At 42.6% G+C, this 17,757-nt stretch overlaps 1 long non-coding RNA gene across 1 annotated transcript in view; it reads left to right on the top strand.

The window, feature by feature from the left end:
• The first annotated feature begins 16,740 nt into the window (after positions 1–16,740).
• LOC111553508 overlaps positions 16,741–17,757 on the top strand; it is a 14,246-nt gene continuing 13,229 nt past the window's right edge. Inside the window, exon 1 of the long non-coding RNA XR_002734973.3 lies at positions 16,741–17,174. This is a non-coding gene — a long non-coding RNA (uncharacterized LOC111553508). The remainder of the gene's footprint in view (positions 17,175–17,757) is intronic.

Raw genomic sequence — 17,757 nt, 5'->3', positions numbered from 1 at the left:
GCACGCCGCTCCCTACGCCGAGGGGCGGTGGCCGACGGGAGGGAGCGAGGGCGCGCGGGGACTGCTGGGGCTCTGTGGGCGGAGACTTCCCGGGGGCGGGGCGGGGACCAGCCCGTGCTCGGAAAGGGCGGTGTCCCACGGGCTGCCGCCGGGGTCCCGGCCTTGAAAGGAAGTGTCCCAGAGCTGCGCCCTGGGCTCCTGGGTAACGAAGCGCCCGCCTGGATTTATAGGGGTGAGCTTCCCTCATGGAGAGCCTTGTGAGGTTTAGCCACCTCCTCTTATATTGCTGTTAGTTAAAAATAAATTCGGGTTGCAACCAACTATAAATCTTGTTCTACATGTTATAAATTCAGAACACAGAAGGCTGCTACCCAGTGTGCTAGCCATAGACACCAAATGTCTTGGTTCCCATTCTTTTGCATTAGAGATGTGTGCGACATATTTAGGGGTGAAATGGTATGATGTCTGGAATTTGCTTGAGAATAGTGAGGAGTGGGAGGTGAAAAATAAAGCAAGTTGGCCGTGAGTACGGCCATAGAAGCGGCATGGACGTTCTTATTTACTATTCTCGGTAGTTTTGTACACATTAGATATTTTCCATAATTAAGCTGGAAAAACAAACCCACTTCCTTCTTCATGTTTGTTTGGTTATCTCTGGAAATTCCAACAAGTATTTACTCAGTAACAGCTCTAATGTGCACAGCACTATTTCCTGGTGTGGACTACCTCTTGACTTTTTACGTCACTGCCTTCTTTTCTGGAGTGTCAAGTCCTGTACCCACCCCTTTTGCCCATTTTTTTGCTATAATAAACTTGTGAATAATTTCTAGAACATTCACAGTAGCACAGGGATTTTTAAAATTTATCCCTCATTAGTTTAAAAACTCAGAAATATTCCATTGCAACCCCTATGAATCATATTTCGCAAATTACAGAATTCAAGACACGGAGGACTGCTGCCCAGTGAGCTAGAAATAGATACCAAATGCCTTACTTCCCACTCCTTTGCCTTATATTTTATGTTAGTTTGCCTCTCCTAACTCAGCTTCAGTATTTCCCTTTAAAAAGGAAAGACAGTCTGGCTCTTAATGTAAATGTATTTTGTTATAAATTTACCTAAATACTTATACACCTGGCCGGGCACGTGGCTCAGGCCTGTAGTGCCGGCACTTTGGGAGGCCAGGGCGGGCGGATCAGGAGGTCAGGAGATCGAGACCATCCTGGCTAACAGGGTGAAACCCCGTCTCTACTAAAAATACAAGAAATTAGCCGGTCGTGGTGGGGGGCGCCTGTAGTCCCAGCTACTCGGGAGACTGAGGCCGGAGAATGGCGTGAACCCTGGAGGCGGAGCTTGCAGTGAGCTGTGATCCGGCCACTGCACTCCAGCCTGGGCGACAGAGCGAGACTCCGTCTCAAAATAATAATAATAATAATACTTATACACCTAATACTATTGTGCACATAATAGTTCTTACTGCTCTTATACAGCTAAAACCAAAACATGTCACAAATACTAGATGGATGATACAGACATTATATGGATTCTTTTTGAATCTGTAATGCATGCTTTCACTGGATTTTATTAGGGCCTTCTCTGACTCCCAATCCAGATTAGTCTTCAAGATACCGTCCCAAAATATGCCTGCCCGCACTTTCACTACTACATTTATGACCAGATTATAACCTCCAAGGATGGAGAAACCTGCCCTTCCCATATTGTTTGGTTCAGCAACTTGCACTATACCTGGCAAATGGAAGGCATTCAATAAATATTTGTTGGCTGAATGAAAATCTTGCTTATAGTGCAAATATTGTGCCTACCTAAAAGGGTTAGAATTATGCTCATTTCTATTTGTCTTAGGTCCGAATTATGCTTGTTTCTGTGTGTATCGGTGATAGTGCTTTTCACTACAAGTAACAGGGGATCTAACAAGTAGATTAAAGGATACTGAGTTCATCGTGTCACATGAAAAACAGTTCCAGAGGTACAGTAGTTCCAAGGTTAGTTAATTCAACCTTGCCCAATGATGTCTTCAAAATGTTTAGCGGCTTCCATCTTTTTACTCCAACATACTCAGCCGTGACTCCTATTGTAGACACAAGGTACCTGCAGCAGTTCCAAATATCATATGCAGATGACAACATTCCAAAGAAAAAGAACTCTTATCTCTAAAGTGTCCCAGATGTTCCTCCAGCAGACTTCTTGTCTCACTGGCTTACAAGACATAGTGGTTAAGAGGGAAGCTCTAGAATCAGACTGGGGATTCAGCTGCTGCTTTCTAGCTGTGTGACTTTAGGCAAGCTAGTCTCTCTGGCTTTGGTTTAATAATGGTACCTTCCTCATGGCTTTATTATGAGAATGTGAAAGGAAAATAAATCTCAGGACCCCCAAATCACTAAGCCGAGGGAAAAGACAAGCTGGGAACTATGTCAGGTAATCTACCTACCATTTTTTTTTCCTAAATAAGATAGCTACAAAGATAAATAGCTACATACCTCCCTCACAATTTGCTCACAAGGAAATTCCTTATGGACAAAGGACAGACGCAGCTCTATGTCATCCCTCTGAGGCTCGCCTGAGACAAGAGCATATCTGATTGCTTTCTCTGCCCTATTGTTCATGTAAAAATGCAAATTCACTGAGCCAGACTAAATTTTGTATTCAGTGGAAGGCTGATCAAGGACTCAAAAGAATGCAACCTTTTGTCTCTTATCTATTTAGGATTTGGAAGCTCTCCCTCAAGTTGTCTCGCCTTACGGAAGTGAACCAATGTACATCTTACACATATTGATTGATGTCTCATGTCTCCCTAAAATGTATAAAAGCCAACCACCCTGGGCACATGTCAGCAGGATCTCCTGAGGCTATGTCAGGGTGTGTCCTTAACCTTGGCAAAATAAACTTTCTAAATTGATTGAGAACTATCTCTTTTGGTTTGCAAGAATGAAACTGAAGTGGCATCACCGTCTGGGGTAAATACCCAGGGTTCGGCATCTCCTGCCAAGAGGATTAAGGAAAGGGACACGTGGGTGGGTTAAGGAGCTTAAGAGGCAGAAGAAAGGGGAGAGGAGAGCAGCTCCTTGTAAGACGTCTGAAAAAAGGGGCAAGGGTGGACCACAGGCTTGAGGAGGCAGTGTCTGATTTATGTAGGGCTCACAGATTGGTTTGACCAGGTGTGACGTGGGGAAGGCTGGTCTCCCAACCCTAATCTTATTATACAAATGGGCTTTCCACTCGGGCAGTGCCATGTAGTCTGCTTCTTACTGTACATGTGGCTGGCAAAAAGAGAAGATGGTGCTGCCAGTTTGAACATGCCTCATCTCAGGTAGTATATTCCCATGGGCACAACTGCCAGAATTCACCTGTGCAAGCTCCTACTTTGCTTGTCTATGTCTGCAGCTCGATTTTACAGGCTGCTCTTTGTTGGAAAAGAAAATGATTGGGGGCTGTTTTTATTAAAAGGAAAACCTTACTGACGACTCGCATACCCTCACTATCTGCCTAAGCAATTTCTTCTTAACTCCTATATCGAAATGAGTCGATACCTTTTAAAGTTCTTTAAAAAGTACCTAGCACAGAGTAAACGCTCAGTGTTAGCCTGCATCATCATCATCACCATCATCAGAACAGGACATTACAATATTATGATGATTAAGCCACTAATTAGAAAGGAGAATGGAAGGGCTAGTTTGGGGCCCATTAGCTCCTGAACGAAATAGCTCTACCAGCAAGGAAGGGGCTGAAGAAGTAAATCTAGGTAGGCAACTAATGGGGTCATCCGCAGTAGACCACCCTCTTTTTGAGTTCATGACCTATACAGAAAGTGTATATCCCATTGGTGCCTGACACTAATCAAGGACTTACCAGGTGCCTCCAATTTCTGTTACCCAAGAGCAGAACCAAAAAGTGCAAAGAGTAATGTTTAAAACAGTAAGGTTGAGTGCTAAGGGAGCGTCTAGCCTGTTAACACCTTCTTGAAGATGTTACAGAAAGTAAGATGCTTTTAGTTCAATTCAACTTTATTTCAATTCAACTGCCAGTAAGTGTGGCACCACACTGTTCACCAAGTCAAAAGACTTGTTAATATCCAGCACAACTTTGGCTTATCCTTAGCCCGAATATTTATTAAGTGAGAAAGTCAGGATGAATATCTTTTATATCCAGTAACATAAGTTAATTTCTGGAGCCACTCCACTTACAAAGTAACCTCATGTGCAATCAGTTATTCTCAGAGTCCTTAGGATGGAATTGTGGGGGCTGTTTGGAAAATTCATCTTCTTCCTCCCACTATCAAAGTCATTATTTCTGGGCATAGACCAGCATGGACATCGATGATTTCAAGTTACTGACCTAACCCTACAAGCTGGATTGAAATTGGCTTGATTATGTAATGAACCTGTAATGAACATCATGGCTGCCTGGTTTGATATACTGCACTATTCTAAGTTGGCACTAGTATCATGAGCCCAGGGAAATTGGCCCTAACTATAGTGGTCAAGCTGTTAAATAAAGAATGTGTGGGTGTTGGGGGTGGGGAGTGAGGAACTGGAGGCTGGGGGAGCTGGGACAAAGTCTAGAGGGATGACCAAACGTGGGAACTTCGAGTTTCTCATTCCTGATTTCTTCGCCATTTAAACCATCACACGTGGGCACTATCAAGGACGTGGTATAATGAAAACCATGAGCTTTGTAATTGGATTTGAATTCTGACCTCGTCACTTACTCACTTTTGTGAAGCTTTGGTTCTCAGTTTCTGAAAATATAATTAGAACATTAAATCATTCAGTTTATGGAAAATGATGAACATGGTGCCTGGCACACAGTAAGAATTCAGAAAAGCTTTGGGTTTATTTGGGTTTTCTTTTGTTTTGTTTTGGTTTTTTTTTTTAGTATCTAACAAGTTGTCCACTCCATCTATGGAACAGTGTAGTCAGATATTCTATATTGTGATTATCTCCTAAGTCACATCCTACTTATTAAAGCAGCCACAGGTAGATCGTGCACTCTGGCTCTCAGCATGCCCTCACATAACAATATTGACCTGCCTGCCTTGCTGGGTTTTCTAATGAAAAATGTGAGCTGCAGGCCCAGTCCTGCTTTGCAGGAAGAACTGAGAGCCAGTTGGTATAAAGTCAAAACTCAATGGAAGGGGAAAATGGGATAAGGTTACTGCTGGGTGTGTGTGTGTGTGTGTGTGTGTGTGTGTGTGTGTGTGTGTGTGTGAGAGAGAGAGTATTTCCAGCAAGAAATTGGAGCGTGTAAAGAAGAATGATCCGGTCACGTTGGTAAACTGAAGTGTTAGACCGATTTCGCGCTGAGGTGAGCGGCGACATGAGGTTGGCCAATGAGTTCTGCATGATTCTTCCAGATTCTTCTCAAGTTATTCTTGCATATGCAAGACCAAAAGGGAAAATGAAAATCAAAACAGCCAGTAACTTAACTTTATAGACTTCAAGAACAGAGTGTTTTAAAAAAATAACATAAGCAGAACGTCGCCTAAACCATTATCAGATTCACATTGCTCATTACTTCCCCAACATGGGACTGATCCTAGCAGCTTCCGTGGCTGAAGTGAAATTTTCTGTCAGAATTGGATCCATGCTTCCCTAGCAAGTAGTCAAAGTATTTAAACAACAATGAATGTGATTCTGGCCTGATAGATTTGCAGATTGCTGATCACTGTTGTTGTGGAGCTACATGCTCTCATTGGTGATGGTAGGAGTGTGACAAAATCAGCCTCTGGAGAGGGTAATTTGGCAAGATGTATTTGGTTTCTTAATATGAATTTATCCCAAGGAAGTAACTGAAAAAGTATACAAAAATGTTCATCACGGTGTTATTTGTAATACTGAAAACCTGGAAACTATGTAAATAACATCAACAGAGTATTTATTAAATAACAGTACAGCCATGCAATGGGATATTGCTCTGCAGATTTAAAAAATAATAATGAAGATCAATATTCATTGTAAAGGAAAGATGCCCATGTGTGGCAGCTTAATAAAAAAAGATTACAAAACATCACGTGTAACATTACTACATCTTCTGTATATGCATAGAAAGAAATATGGAAAGGTAAAATGCTAATGAGAGTTCTGAGTGATGGGATTAAAGATAATTTTCATTTTTTTCTTTATGCTTTTTGTATTGCCTGATTTTATTTCAATTAACACATGCTGTTTTATGGTAAGAAAACATAAAGCTATGTTCATTTTGAGAAATAGTCTAATAAAGGAAAAACAAAAGTGAAAAATTTAATAATTCTCTTTTATACTCGTTTCTTTTTGTGGATGTAAACCTCTTTAGAGTATACTTCTTTTGACTGCTATTAATTTTTATTCAGGTTTGAATTTAGGGTATTGAGGAGTGTGGGTTGAGAAGAGGCAAACGGGCCAGTTCTTTTTTTTTTTTTTTTTTTTTTTGAGACGGAGTCTTGCTATGTCAACGGGGCTGGAGTGCAGTGTCCGGATCTCAGCTCACTGCAAGCTCCGCCTCCCAGGTTCACGCCATTCTCCTGCCTCAGCCTCCCGAGTAGCTGGGACTACAGGCGCCCGCCACCTCGCCCGGCTAGTTTTTTTGTATTTTTAGTAGAGACGGGGTTTCACCATGTTAGCCAGGATGGTCTCGAACTCCTGACCTCGTGATCCGCCCGTCTCGGCCTCCCAAAGTGCTGGGATTACAGGCTTGAGCCACTGCACCCGGCCTACGGGCCAGTTCTTAGACTCTTCAGGCAGTTTTCATTCTAGACAAAATAGCTCTGGACTTCCTCCCTCAGACTGCTCCTTAAAATCCCTGTAAATATTTGAATTCATGTCTTCCTTGACCAGTTACAGAAATATTCATATAAAGTTTCTTTAAATAGTCAATTTTCTTGCACGTTAAAATTTTCCTTGACTAAGAAAAATCATAATGCATCTCAGTGGTTCATTTGCTGCATATGCTTGTATAGCAAGATGTAAATAGTCTAAGCTGTATAATGAAAGAGTGGCTGGAGCAGGATGAAACTGGTCAGAAAAGACTTTCATTTATGCATTTACTATGCAAATATATGTTCAGCTCCTCTTATATGCCAGGCACTAGGGCACTGGAGATACAAAGGCAAGGGACATAGCCCTTCCTGGGAAGACCTTACATGCTAGCACGGAGAAGATTATAGTGTATGTGCAACATGAATCGGGAACTTAAAGAGGAAGGAATCCCAAAGGCTTATTGGGGATGTCAGATGTCACAAGGCATGTAACACCTGAAGATTACACAGGCATTTGCCATAAATAGGGTTTCTTGGAAGTACGTTTTCACCTGAGAGAAATGAAAGATAAGCATTGCTAGAGAGCAGCTGGAAGGTCAAGGTGGCACACAACAAACCTGAACAGATCCTGATAATAAAGGCTACAGGAGACGTTGTTCCCCTTCTTCCTCTGGGGCCCACTTCCTGCCAGGTCATTTCGGTGCATAGTAACAGAGGCACGTGATGTTGGTGCCGAGGCTTTCATCGTCCTTTGTGGATGCTTCTGGCAGGGCCTCGCATACTGTGTGTGTTAATTGTTGTGTGCTAATGGCAAGATGACATATGATAGAACTTTCAAACCAGATAATAAGGGGCTTTTGCTACCAGGGCAGTGGAAGGACAGGAACTGTTGTGTGGATTCGGAGATAGCCTGACTTGATGGGCCCTGGTGTCACCATTTTAGAGCAGGAAAGACTAGAAAACATCTGGTCCAATCTCCTCATTTTATAGGTTAAAAAATAAAAAGTTGCTGAGAATGCCAAGATCTTAGCAACCGCCTTCTTCATGAATAAATTATTGAGTGTGATAATTTTGTGTAGTGTTGCTCTAGTACGTCTCTATAAACCTTAAGGAGAAGATTCATTTTGTTCATTTGGCTGGCAGAGAAGTCCTGCTTAGTTACCTAGCTCTAGCTCGTGTGTTTCTTATGTTTATATAGTCAAAGGTCAAAAGCTGACTAAGAACAGACGAGTTCTTTCCTTTTGCATCATTTTTCAACTTCTCAAAGGGCTTAAAATAAACGATCATTTTCCACTATTTACTTAAGGGATTTGTTTTGCAGTATCCGTAGTTCTTGGGAACCCCCCCCACCACCACCCCGTTGTAGTTATGAAATGCATAATCTGATTCTTACTCATCTATCAACATCTAAGGAATGCTAGTGTTAATATGTATGGTCTAAGTCACCCAAAACGGAATAAGAATGTTGACATGGCCGGCGATGTTTATGACTTTCCACAAATATCTTACATGTATAGAATCAGGAAATCACTCCTCCTAAGACAGAGGTGATAGACAAATTTGTCAAAGGAAAGAGAGTCTGCCCTTACTTTCTCAGGGACCATACCTACAGCAGGGTGCGAAAGGCTGGCTTCTAAAGATAACCATAGCAGGCCAGTTTGACTTTGTGTAAGCATATGATGCAGGGGAATGGAAAGTAGTAGGGTTAGCATCATTTAATAAACATGTACAGTGGTTACAGAAATTCCACGTTCAGCTAAAAGCCTCCAGCAACAAGTGTCATGGTGTATCTAAATAAGAAGAGTCATGAAACGCAATATGAAATTATCTACTAAAAGTATTGGCCAGGCATAGCGGCTTGTGCCTGTAATCCCAGTATTCTGGGAAGCTGAAGTGGGAGGATCACTTGAGGCCAGGAATTTATGATCAGCCTAGGCAACATTGTGAGACTCCATCTCTACAAAAAATTTTAAAATTATCCAGGCATGATGGCATACGCCTGTAGTCCCAGCTACTTAGGAGGCTGAGGCGGGAGGATCGCTTGACCCCAGGAGTTTGAGGCTGCAGTGAGCTATGATTATGCCACTGCTCTCCACCTTGGGTAACAGAATGAAAGCCTGTGTCAAAAAAAAAAAAAATCAGTTTACTCAAACTGAGGCTTAATTGGGTTATGCAAGTAGGCTATCTTTGTGAATACTGATTTTGCTTAAAAATAAGAGAACCGCTCAGAATATGTTTGTCGTTTTTATGGAATATCCCAGTAAAACAGTACATATGTGTATTGAAAGAAAGCCGGAAAGGAAAGAGGGAAGGAAGACAAAGAAGAAGAGAGAGAGAGAGGAAAAGAAGGAAGAAGTGAAAGAATGAATGAATGAGCGTATATATATTAGTTATGAAACCAAGGAGTAATTTCTCTTAATAAATGAACTTCCTTTTCTTTTTCTTTTTTTTTTTTTAACAATTTTGCATGTTTAAAAATATTTATTTTTTCTTTCACTTTTATACTTTTTAAAATTTTTTTTGTCAATTATACTTTTTTTGTTTTGTTTTGTTTTTATTATACTTTAAGTTCTAGGGTACATGTGCACAACGTGCAGGTTTGTTATATATGTATACGTGTGCCATGTTGGTGTGCTGCTCCCATTAACTCATCATTTACATTAGATGTATCTCCTAATGCTATCCCTCCCCACTCCCCCCACCCCACGACAGGCCCCAGTATGTGATGTTCCCTACCCTGTGTCCAAGTGTTCTCATTGTTCAATTCCCACCTATGAGTGAGAACATGCGGTGTTTGGTTTTCTGTCCTAGAGACAGTTTGCTCAGAATGATGGTTTCCAGCTGCATCCATGTCCCTACAAAGGACATGAACTCATCCTTTTTTTATGGCTGCATAGTATTCCATGGTGTATATGTGCCACATTTTCTTAATCCAATCTATCATTGATGGACATTTGGGTTGGTTCCAAGTCTTTGCTATTGTGAATAGTGCCACAATAAACATACGTGTACATGTGTCTTTATAGCAGCATGATTTATAATCCTTTGGGTATATGCCCAGTAATGGGATTGCTGGGTCAAATGATATTTCTAGTTCTACATCCTTGAGGAATCGCCACACTGTCTTCCACAACGGTTGAACTAGTGAACTTCCTTTTCTAACCAGCATTTCTTCTGAGGTAAATGCTAAAACAATGGACACATTCTTAAACCCACTGAAGTCCCAGACTTCTAAGAGCTTACAAATTTTATAGCTGTCCTTATATAGAGAGGACAGATTTACACAAATTTTCACAGCAATTTCCTCTTCTGCTGAACTTCGACTCTGAATCTCTGTGGGCACTACTGCCCAGAGCATATGCAGTTCCTAAATGCCTGCTGGTTGACCTCACTAGATAAACCTAGATTCACATTCTATTTGCCCAATGTCTGGGCCCTAAAGGCTCATGCAACTGCCCTGGCAAGTGCGGATTTTACTGGATACAGTTTCTATTTGTCCACATTATAGGTTTTCTCAGATTGGCATTTTGAGAAGTATTATTGAAAAATGAAGATAGGCAGGGCCAACATGGGGAAAGCCTTGTTGACATTCATTTAATCAAGTATTCCTGAAATAGGCTGGGTGCGGTGGCTCACACTTGCAATCCCAGCACTGTGGGAGGCCAAGGCAGGTGGATCACAAGGTCAGGAGATCGAGACCAGCCTGGCTAATAAGGTGAAACCCCATCTCTACTAAAAATACAAAAATTAGCCAAGTGTGGTGGCACACGTCTGTAATCCCAGCTACTCAGGAGGCTGAGGCAGGAGAATCGCTTGAATGGGAGGTGGAGGTTGCAGTGAGCTGAGATCGTGCCACTGCACTCCAACCTGGGCGACAGAGCAAGACTCCATCTGAAAAAAAAAAAAAAAAGTATTCCTGCAACAGTAAATTTCCCCTTTTTATGACCACTTTCTAAATTTCATAATATTTTGTTAAATGTGTACCCTGGGACATGGGATAGATTTGTCATTCACTAGACCATTCCTCAATCCCTTTAATGTTTTCCAAGTTTCTTTCATGTGTCAGGGAAGGGTACACTAAGTGATGAAGATGTCAAGATATTGGATATAGTCTTGCCCTCACGGAGCTCACAGTCTAGTTATTAGTACCTGACTGGGTTCATAGTGGACTTGTCTGCTAAAGAGTATGAAATTTATAACCCCAAAACCAGGCGCAGTGGCTCACGCCTGTAATCCCAACACTTTGGGAGGCTGAGGCAGGTGGATTACGAGGTCAGGAGATCAAGACCATCCTGGCTAACATGGTGAAACCCCATCTCCACTAAAAATAAAAAAAAAAACAAAATTAGCTGGGCGTGGTGGTGGGCTCCTGTAGTCCCAGCTACTCGGCAGGCTGAGGCAGGAGAATGGCATGAACCCGGGAGGTGGAGCTTGCAGTGAGGTGAGATCATGCCACTGCACTCCAGCCTGGGTGACAAAGCGAGACTCTGTCTCAAAAAAAAAAAAAAAAAAAGAAATTTAAAACCCCAAACTCTCCTATTCATGGTCTGCCCCCTCTGAAATCTGATATTTGTGTTGCTGTAGAACAATCTTTCAACTTGTTTTGTTGTCTTGGGAATAATAAACATTCAAAATAACAAATATTATCGAGCCAGGCGGTAAGAACACATGATAGGCAGACTTATAAGACGGCCACCAATGATTCCTTGTGCTCATGGCCTTATGTAAGAAACCCCCTCCTCTTGAGTGTTGGCTAGACCTAGTGACTTGCTTCTAACCTATAAGATATAGCAAAGGGGAGGGGATGTCACTTCCTTATCAGGTCAGAAAAGATTGTGACTTCTTTCTCTATTGCTTTCTTGGCTTGTACACTTTGGTGAAGCAGACTTCCTATTGGAGAAGCACACCTGGCTAGGAACTGAGCCCTTTAGTTCACCAGTCCATGAAGAACTGAATCCTGCCAACTACCATGTGAACTTGGAAGCAGATTCTTCCCCAGTCTGGCCTTCTGATAAGACCAAATGTTTGGCCAACATCTTGATTACAGCCTTGCGAAATGCTGAGAAAAGGACCCAGTTAAGCTGTGTCCAGATTCCTGACTCACAGAAACTAAGATAGTACATGTATCTTGTTTTAAGATGTTAAGTTTTAGGATAACTTGGTATGCAACAACAGGTAATCAATTTAAAAAAATTCTGTTCTTGAAGGGTTGACAGTAGAGCTGGAGTAAGGCAGGATGCCAACTACAGCTCAATGTTAAAGGTAGTGCCATCTTCAGTGATGCCACAGAGGTTGCTAATTCTGTGCATTTAGCATTTTAATTCTCATCAAGCCATCTTGATTTCTGTTCTTATAGATTTTCCAGCTGGAAAGACTTGACCAACTCTATCTCTGCAGCTTTTATCCTGTATTCCACCTCAAAAGAATGATGATAAATAGTTTAATGTCCAACAAGACTACATGTTCCTTGAAAGTAGGAAAAGGACCAGGCATGGTGGCTCACGCTTGTAATCCCAACATTTTGAGGAGGCTGAGGCAGTAGGACTGCTTGAGTCCAGGAGTTCAAGACCAGCCTGGGCAACATAGCGAAACCTTGTCTCTACAAAAAAAATACAAAAATTAGCCAGGCATGGTGACACACTTGTAGTCCCAGCTACTCAGAGGCTGAGGCAGGAGGATCGTGTGAGTCCAGGGATGTCGAGGCTGCAGTGAGCCAAGATCATGCCACTGTACTCCAGCCTGGGTGAGACCCTGTTTTGAAAAAAGAAAGAAAGAAAAGAAAGAAAGACAAAGAAAGAGAGAGAGAAAGAGAGAAAGAAAGAAGGAAAGGAAGGAAGGAAAGAAAGAAAGAAAACGAAAAGAAAGAAAAGAAAAGAAAAAGAAAGAAAGAAAGAGAAAGAGAGAAAAAGAAAGAGAAAGGAAGAAAGATTTTATACTTAGTGCTCTTTCATAGCGCCTAGTTCATGCCCTTTCATGTGGAGGGAAGGCTCACTAAATATTAAATGATGAACTATATTCTCAGAGTTAGTAAAAGAGCAAAAAGCACACGAAAGGCCTCTGAGAATTCTGGTTGCATCTGGACATAGGTTTTGGTGGGGGACTTGCTTGAGCAGTGTTATATAGGGCTCTGACGCACAATTCATGAGCTAAACATAAGATACGGAAGAATTCTACAGGTAATGATGTTGTGATACTCCAGAAGCTTTCCAGAATGTCCAATGCAGCAGCTTTGAATGCTGTTTTTACTGATTTTTATTTATTGTAACTTTGTTATAAACAATAAAATTCATAGCACAGCTGCCTGTGCTATGCCTGTAAGCCCTATATACTCACCATCACCATCACCATATATCACAGGGCAACCTACTGCAAGCACCCACAACTTTCCGCTTGAGGGCTTCAGCCTGAAGTGCAGGTGCAGCCCTCAACCAATGACCGTGGCAATGGGAGGGAAAAACCCCAAGCTTTCTTGCCTTTTTTATGTGGCAGGACTCTGAGATGTGCTCTATGCTGTCATTCATAGTTCTCCAGTGGGACTGAACCCCATAGACTCACATGGGTAATTCATCCAGTAATACTTCCTTGGGTCATCCCTAAAATAAACTACTCGGACTCAAATCCTTGTCTCAAAGTTGGATTCTGAGGAAATCCAACTTATGATGCAAATGAACAGAGACAAAGATAGGAGGCTTGGCTGGGCACAGTGGCTCATGCCTATAATCCCAACACTTTGGGAGGCTGAGGCCGGAGGATTGCTTGAGTTTAGGAGTTTGAGACCAGCCTGGGCAACATGATGACCTCATCTCTACAAAAATTAGCTGGGTGTGGTGGCATGCACCTGTAACCTAGCTACTTGGGGGGCTCAGACGGGAGGACAGCTTGAGCCTGGGAGGTCAAGGCTGCAGTAGGCCATGTTTGAGCCACTGCACTCCAGCCTGGGTGACAGAGCAAGACCCTGTCTCAAAACAAAACAAAAACAAAAACAAAAAAACAAAAAAGAAAGACGGGAGGCTTAAGTGCTAGTCATTGATTTAGTCAAGCACCTCAGGAAAGAGCTAGAATTAGCTTGGTGAAGTGGGATCCAGTGGAGAAGGCTGGCAGGGGCCGGACTTATAAGTTGACTTGCTCACTGGGGTGGGGTGACAGCTGGAGCCAAAGGGTGTGTAACAGGAGCCGGTAGCTTATGGGAGCAGCTATGGCAGGGATCTGGCCTGCAGGAGTCTGGTAATGTATCAGACAGGAGAGCACTGGGTTGCCAAATCCTGGTTGGATCTGGATGTCCAGGCAGCCAGGCAGTAATGAGAAACGTCATCAGCAGGGAGCCGGACTCTGACTTCAGTGAGGGTCGGAGGGGGCTTCCCATCCTCTAAGGATGAGCTGCTGGGACAGAGCGGAGCCCCAGTGCTTAGGGAGACTTTGGTGCTGAACATGAAACAACACATGGCCTCAGGCAAAAGAAACGCAAGAAAGCTGAATCCAACACCAGGCATAAAGACTGATGAGACAGCAGCATGGGCTTTGGAATCTGAGAATCCTTGGTTTGAATCCAGCTTCCTAACTTTCCAGAAGGGTGACTTGGGACATTTTGATTAGTCTTTCCGAGCTCAGTGTCCTTATCAGGAGAATGGGGACAGTGGTTCCTCCCTCATAGGGTTGTGATAGAATTTTAATGATGTAAATATGAAGAGAGAATATGAGGACAGTGGATCACTTCTATATCTGAGTAAACAAGGACGACTCTGAGAGGCCACGCTTTCCACTGGAATCGGAACTTGCTTTGAATACAGATAGAAGATAATGATGTTCTCAGAAACATGATTGATCACAGAACCCTATCATATCCTTTCTTACGTTACTTCCTCGTACCAACCAACCACTTTTGCTGAAGATGATGCTTTTCAGGCAGAAAGCAGAGGAAGCTGCGTGACTCAGACAGTATCACCAGGGATGTTAAGCAGGCTGGCCCATCGCAAGAGCCAAGGAGTGTATGTGAGTGTGTGTGCATGCATGTGTTCCAGAGAGGTGGGCTGCAGGGGGTGGGACGGGGAGGTCTTCAAGGTGTCAGATTGTGTTTTCGCTCCTGGGGAACTGGCATTACATCCATGTTGATGAGAAGAGAGGTTCAAATAATTCCTGCCTAAGGTTTGATGGGTCGTAGAGACTGGAAGAGGTCAAGGGTAAGGTAGCCCAACAATGGGAAGAGAAAGGCTGGAGAGGCCGTGGAGTAGGAAGGGTCCAAAGCCAGATTTCAGTGCTGAGGCACTAAACATGCCAAGACCCATGCACCTGGGGCAATAATGCCCTCCTGGGCCAGAGGAACATTCACAATGCTGAACTACTGGTAAGGTTCAGGTGTTAGCAAGTTAAGACAGATGCTGGCCAGCAGTATGTCAGTGTTTTCAGCCCTGGCTCCAGGGGTCTGCCCGACAGCACCAGGAATACGTATCTATTGGTGCCCCAGGTAGTAATTACTACATAGAATCCGCTGAATGTTCTATTTCCAGGACTCACACATATGAGGCTAACTTTGTATTAGGCCTGTTAGAAGAGAGAGGAGGTTACAAAAAACACAGGAGCTTTCTGGGAAATGTGGCTATTTAAATAACAACACTTGCATCAAATGTCCTTAAACTGACCGAGAAATCTAGGGGAGAAAATTCTCAAGCTGTATGTTTCTCAAAAAACAAACAAAAAAAACAAAAAAACAAAACAAAACTACTTTCCATATCTTTGGGCTAACAGATAATATTTTTTAATGATGTAGACTTCCCAACAACTTTTAGAATACTGACAAATCAAATAGTGGCTAACAACTATAAATCCACACAGAACTCGATTTCCTTTGAAATCGAGCTGGAGGAAGGCTTAAGTCATTCCACAAGCCCCATTTCTGTGAGGCAAGGTCTAGTGAAGTCCCAAGGAAGTGGCTATAGTCTTGTTGTGGCTTCTCAACCTCCTAAACCCTCCCAGCTCTTGAATGGCAAAAGCCAAAAAATATGGGTCACTTTTACTGCTGCAACTGGCTCCAGCTCTAGCCACCCAAACCAAGCCTGCAAGGGGCCTAGTAACACTGGGAAAGTGCAAGTGTTATTTTTAAGTAAACAACTTTTGTTTTTCTAGTTTAATCAAAAAACCTCTGATAAGGTTTGGTTTTAAACTATATGCAAATATCGCAATCTCTGAAGAATTTAGCAAAGATTTATTTTTTTCTCTTTCCAGTCTCTTGACAGACACAGCCTTGCGTAAAAGGAAGCTGATTCTAAGAGCACACAAATCAGCAAACGCATTTTAGTGCATAAATTCATAAATTCGACTGTGGAGTTGTACCTTGGTTTCCTAGTTTCTGCTTAAAAATGTATAAAAAGCAGAGTTAGGTGCAGTTTTCAGTGGATAGCCTCTACTGTGTGAACCAAGTCAGATTTCAATTCTTCATCTAAAGGTACTGATGGATGTTGTCAGATGCTTTCTGACGTAGATCCCCAATCCAAGGGCTAGCAGGTGAGACAGACGCAGAGATGGAAGAAAAACCTTCAAAAATTCTTTTTAGAAAGTACTCCCTTTTGGCCAGGTGCAGTGCCTGTAATCCCAGCGCTTTGGGAGGCTGAGGTGGGAAGATCACTTGAGCCCAGGAGTTCAAGACCAGCCTAGGCAACATAGTGAGATCCTGCCTCTACAAAAAAAAAAAAGTAGCCAGACACAGTGATGCGTGCCTGTGGTCCCAGCTACTTGGGAGGCTGGGGTGGGAGGATTGCTTAAGCCTGGGAGGTGGAGGTTGCAGTGAGCCATGATCATACCACTGCACTCTAGGCTACATGACAGAGGGAGGCCCTGTCTGAACGAACGAACCAAAGAAAGAAAAAGAAAGAAAAAGAAAAAGAAAGAAAGAAGGAAAGAAAGAAGGAAAGAAAGAAGGAAAGAAAGAAAGAATGAAAGAAAGAAAGAAAGAAAGAAAGAAAGAAAGAAAGAGAAAGAAAGAGAAAGAGAGAAAGGAAGAAGAAAAGAAAAGAACCCCCTTTCATCATAACACGTGTGTTCATGCTGAGAGATGCTGTGTGCTTTGTCTGTTTGTGTAAAGAAGTTATCTTTTGGGAAGTGCTATGGCTTGAACGTGTCCCCTCCAAAATTCATCCTGAAACATAATTCTGATTGTGGTTGTATTAAGACTCAGGGGTTTTTGGATGTGAGATGTGATTGAGTCATGAGGGCTTCCCCATCAAGAATAGATTCATGCCTTAAAAGGGCTGGAAGGAACTAGCTTAGGCCCTTTTGCCTCCCGTCCATTCCATTATGTGAGGACACAGTGTTTGTCTGCTCCCGAGGCTGCAGCAACAAGGCGCCATCTTGGAAGTGGAGACTGGACCTTCAGCAGACACTGAATATGCTGGCACCTTGATCTCAAACTTCCCAGCCTCCAGGACTATGAGAGTAAGTTTCTGCTCTTTATGAATTCCCCAGTCTGTGGTATTTTGTTACAGCAGCAAAAACAGACTAAGACAAGGGGAAGATTTCAGACCAACCTGACTAATCCTGTGTCCAGTCTGAGTTTTTCTTCAAAATGCTTTCAACTCATCTCAACGTGATCTTCCTCAGGCTGAAAGCTGTTTTATTGCTCTGGTGCAATCAGCGACTATTTTCAGGGTGTCCGTGAGTGCGGTTCATGCTGGGCATCAAGTAGTGTTTTTTGCATGTCATGACTGTAAATGGAAATTGAAGTTAGAGCCCTGCTCCATCCCCATGCTTACTAGGGTACAGTTGCACCCACAGGCCCTCCAGGTCCTCCTCCTGCAGCCCCGGAGCTCTGCAGCTCGGTGGGCAGAGAGGAGGCTTGTCAGGATCTATGGCGAAGAGCAGCAAGAGTCTAAACACACCACTGTTATTTTTTGCAATATATTTTCATTTATTTATTTATTTGTTTGTTTATTTATTTATTTATTTATTTATTTTTGAGACAGAATCTCACGTATTTATTTATTTATTTATTTATTTATTTATTTATTTATTTATTTAT

The sequence above is a fragment of the Piliocolobus tephrosceles genome, chromosome 18 (assembly GCF_002776525.5).
Source record: "Piliocolobus tephrosceles isolate RC106 chromosome 18, ASM277652v3, whole genome shotgun sequence".
Lineage (NCBI taxonomy): Eukaryota > Metazoa > Chordata > Mammalia > Primates > Cercopithecidae > Piliocolobus > Piliocolobus tephrosceles.
This window is presented reverse-complemented; position numbering and strand designations above follow the sequence as displayed.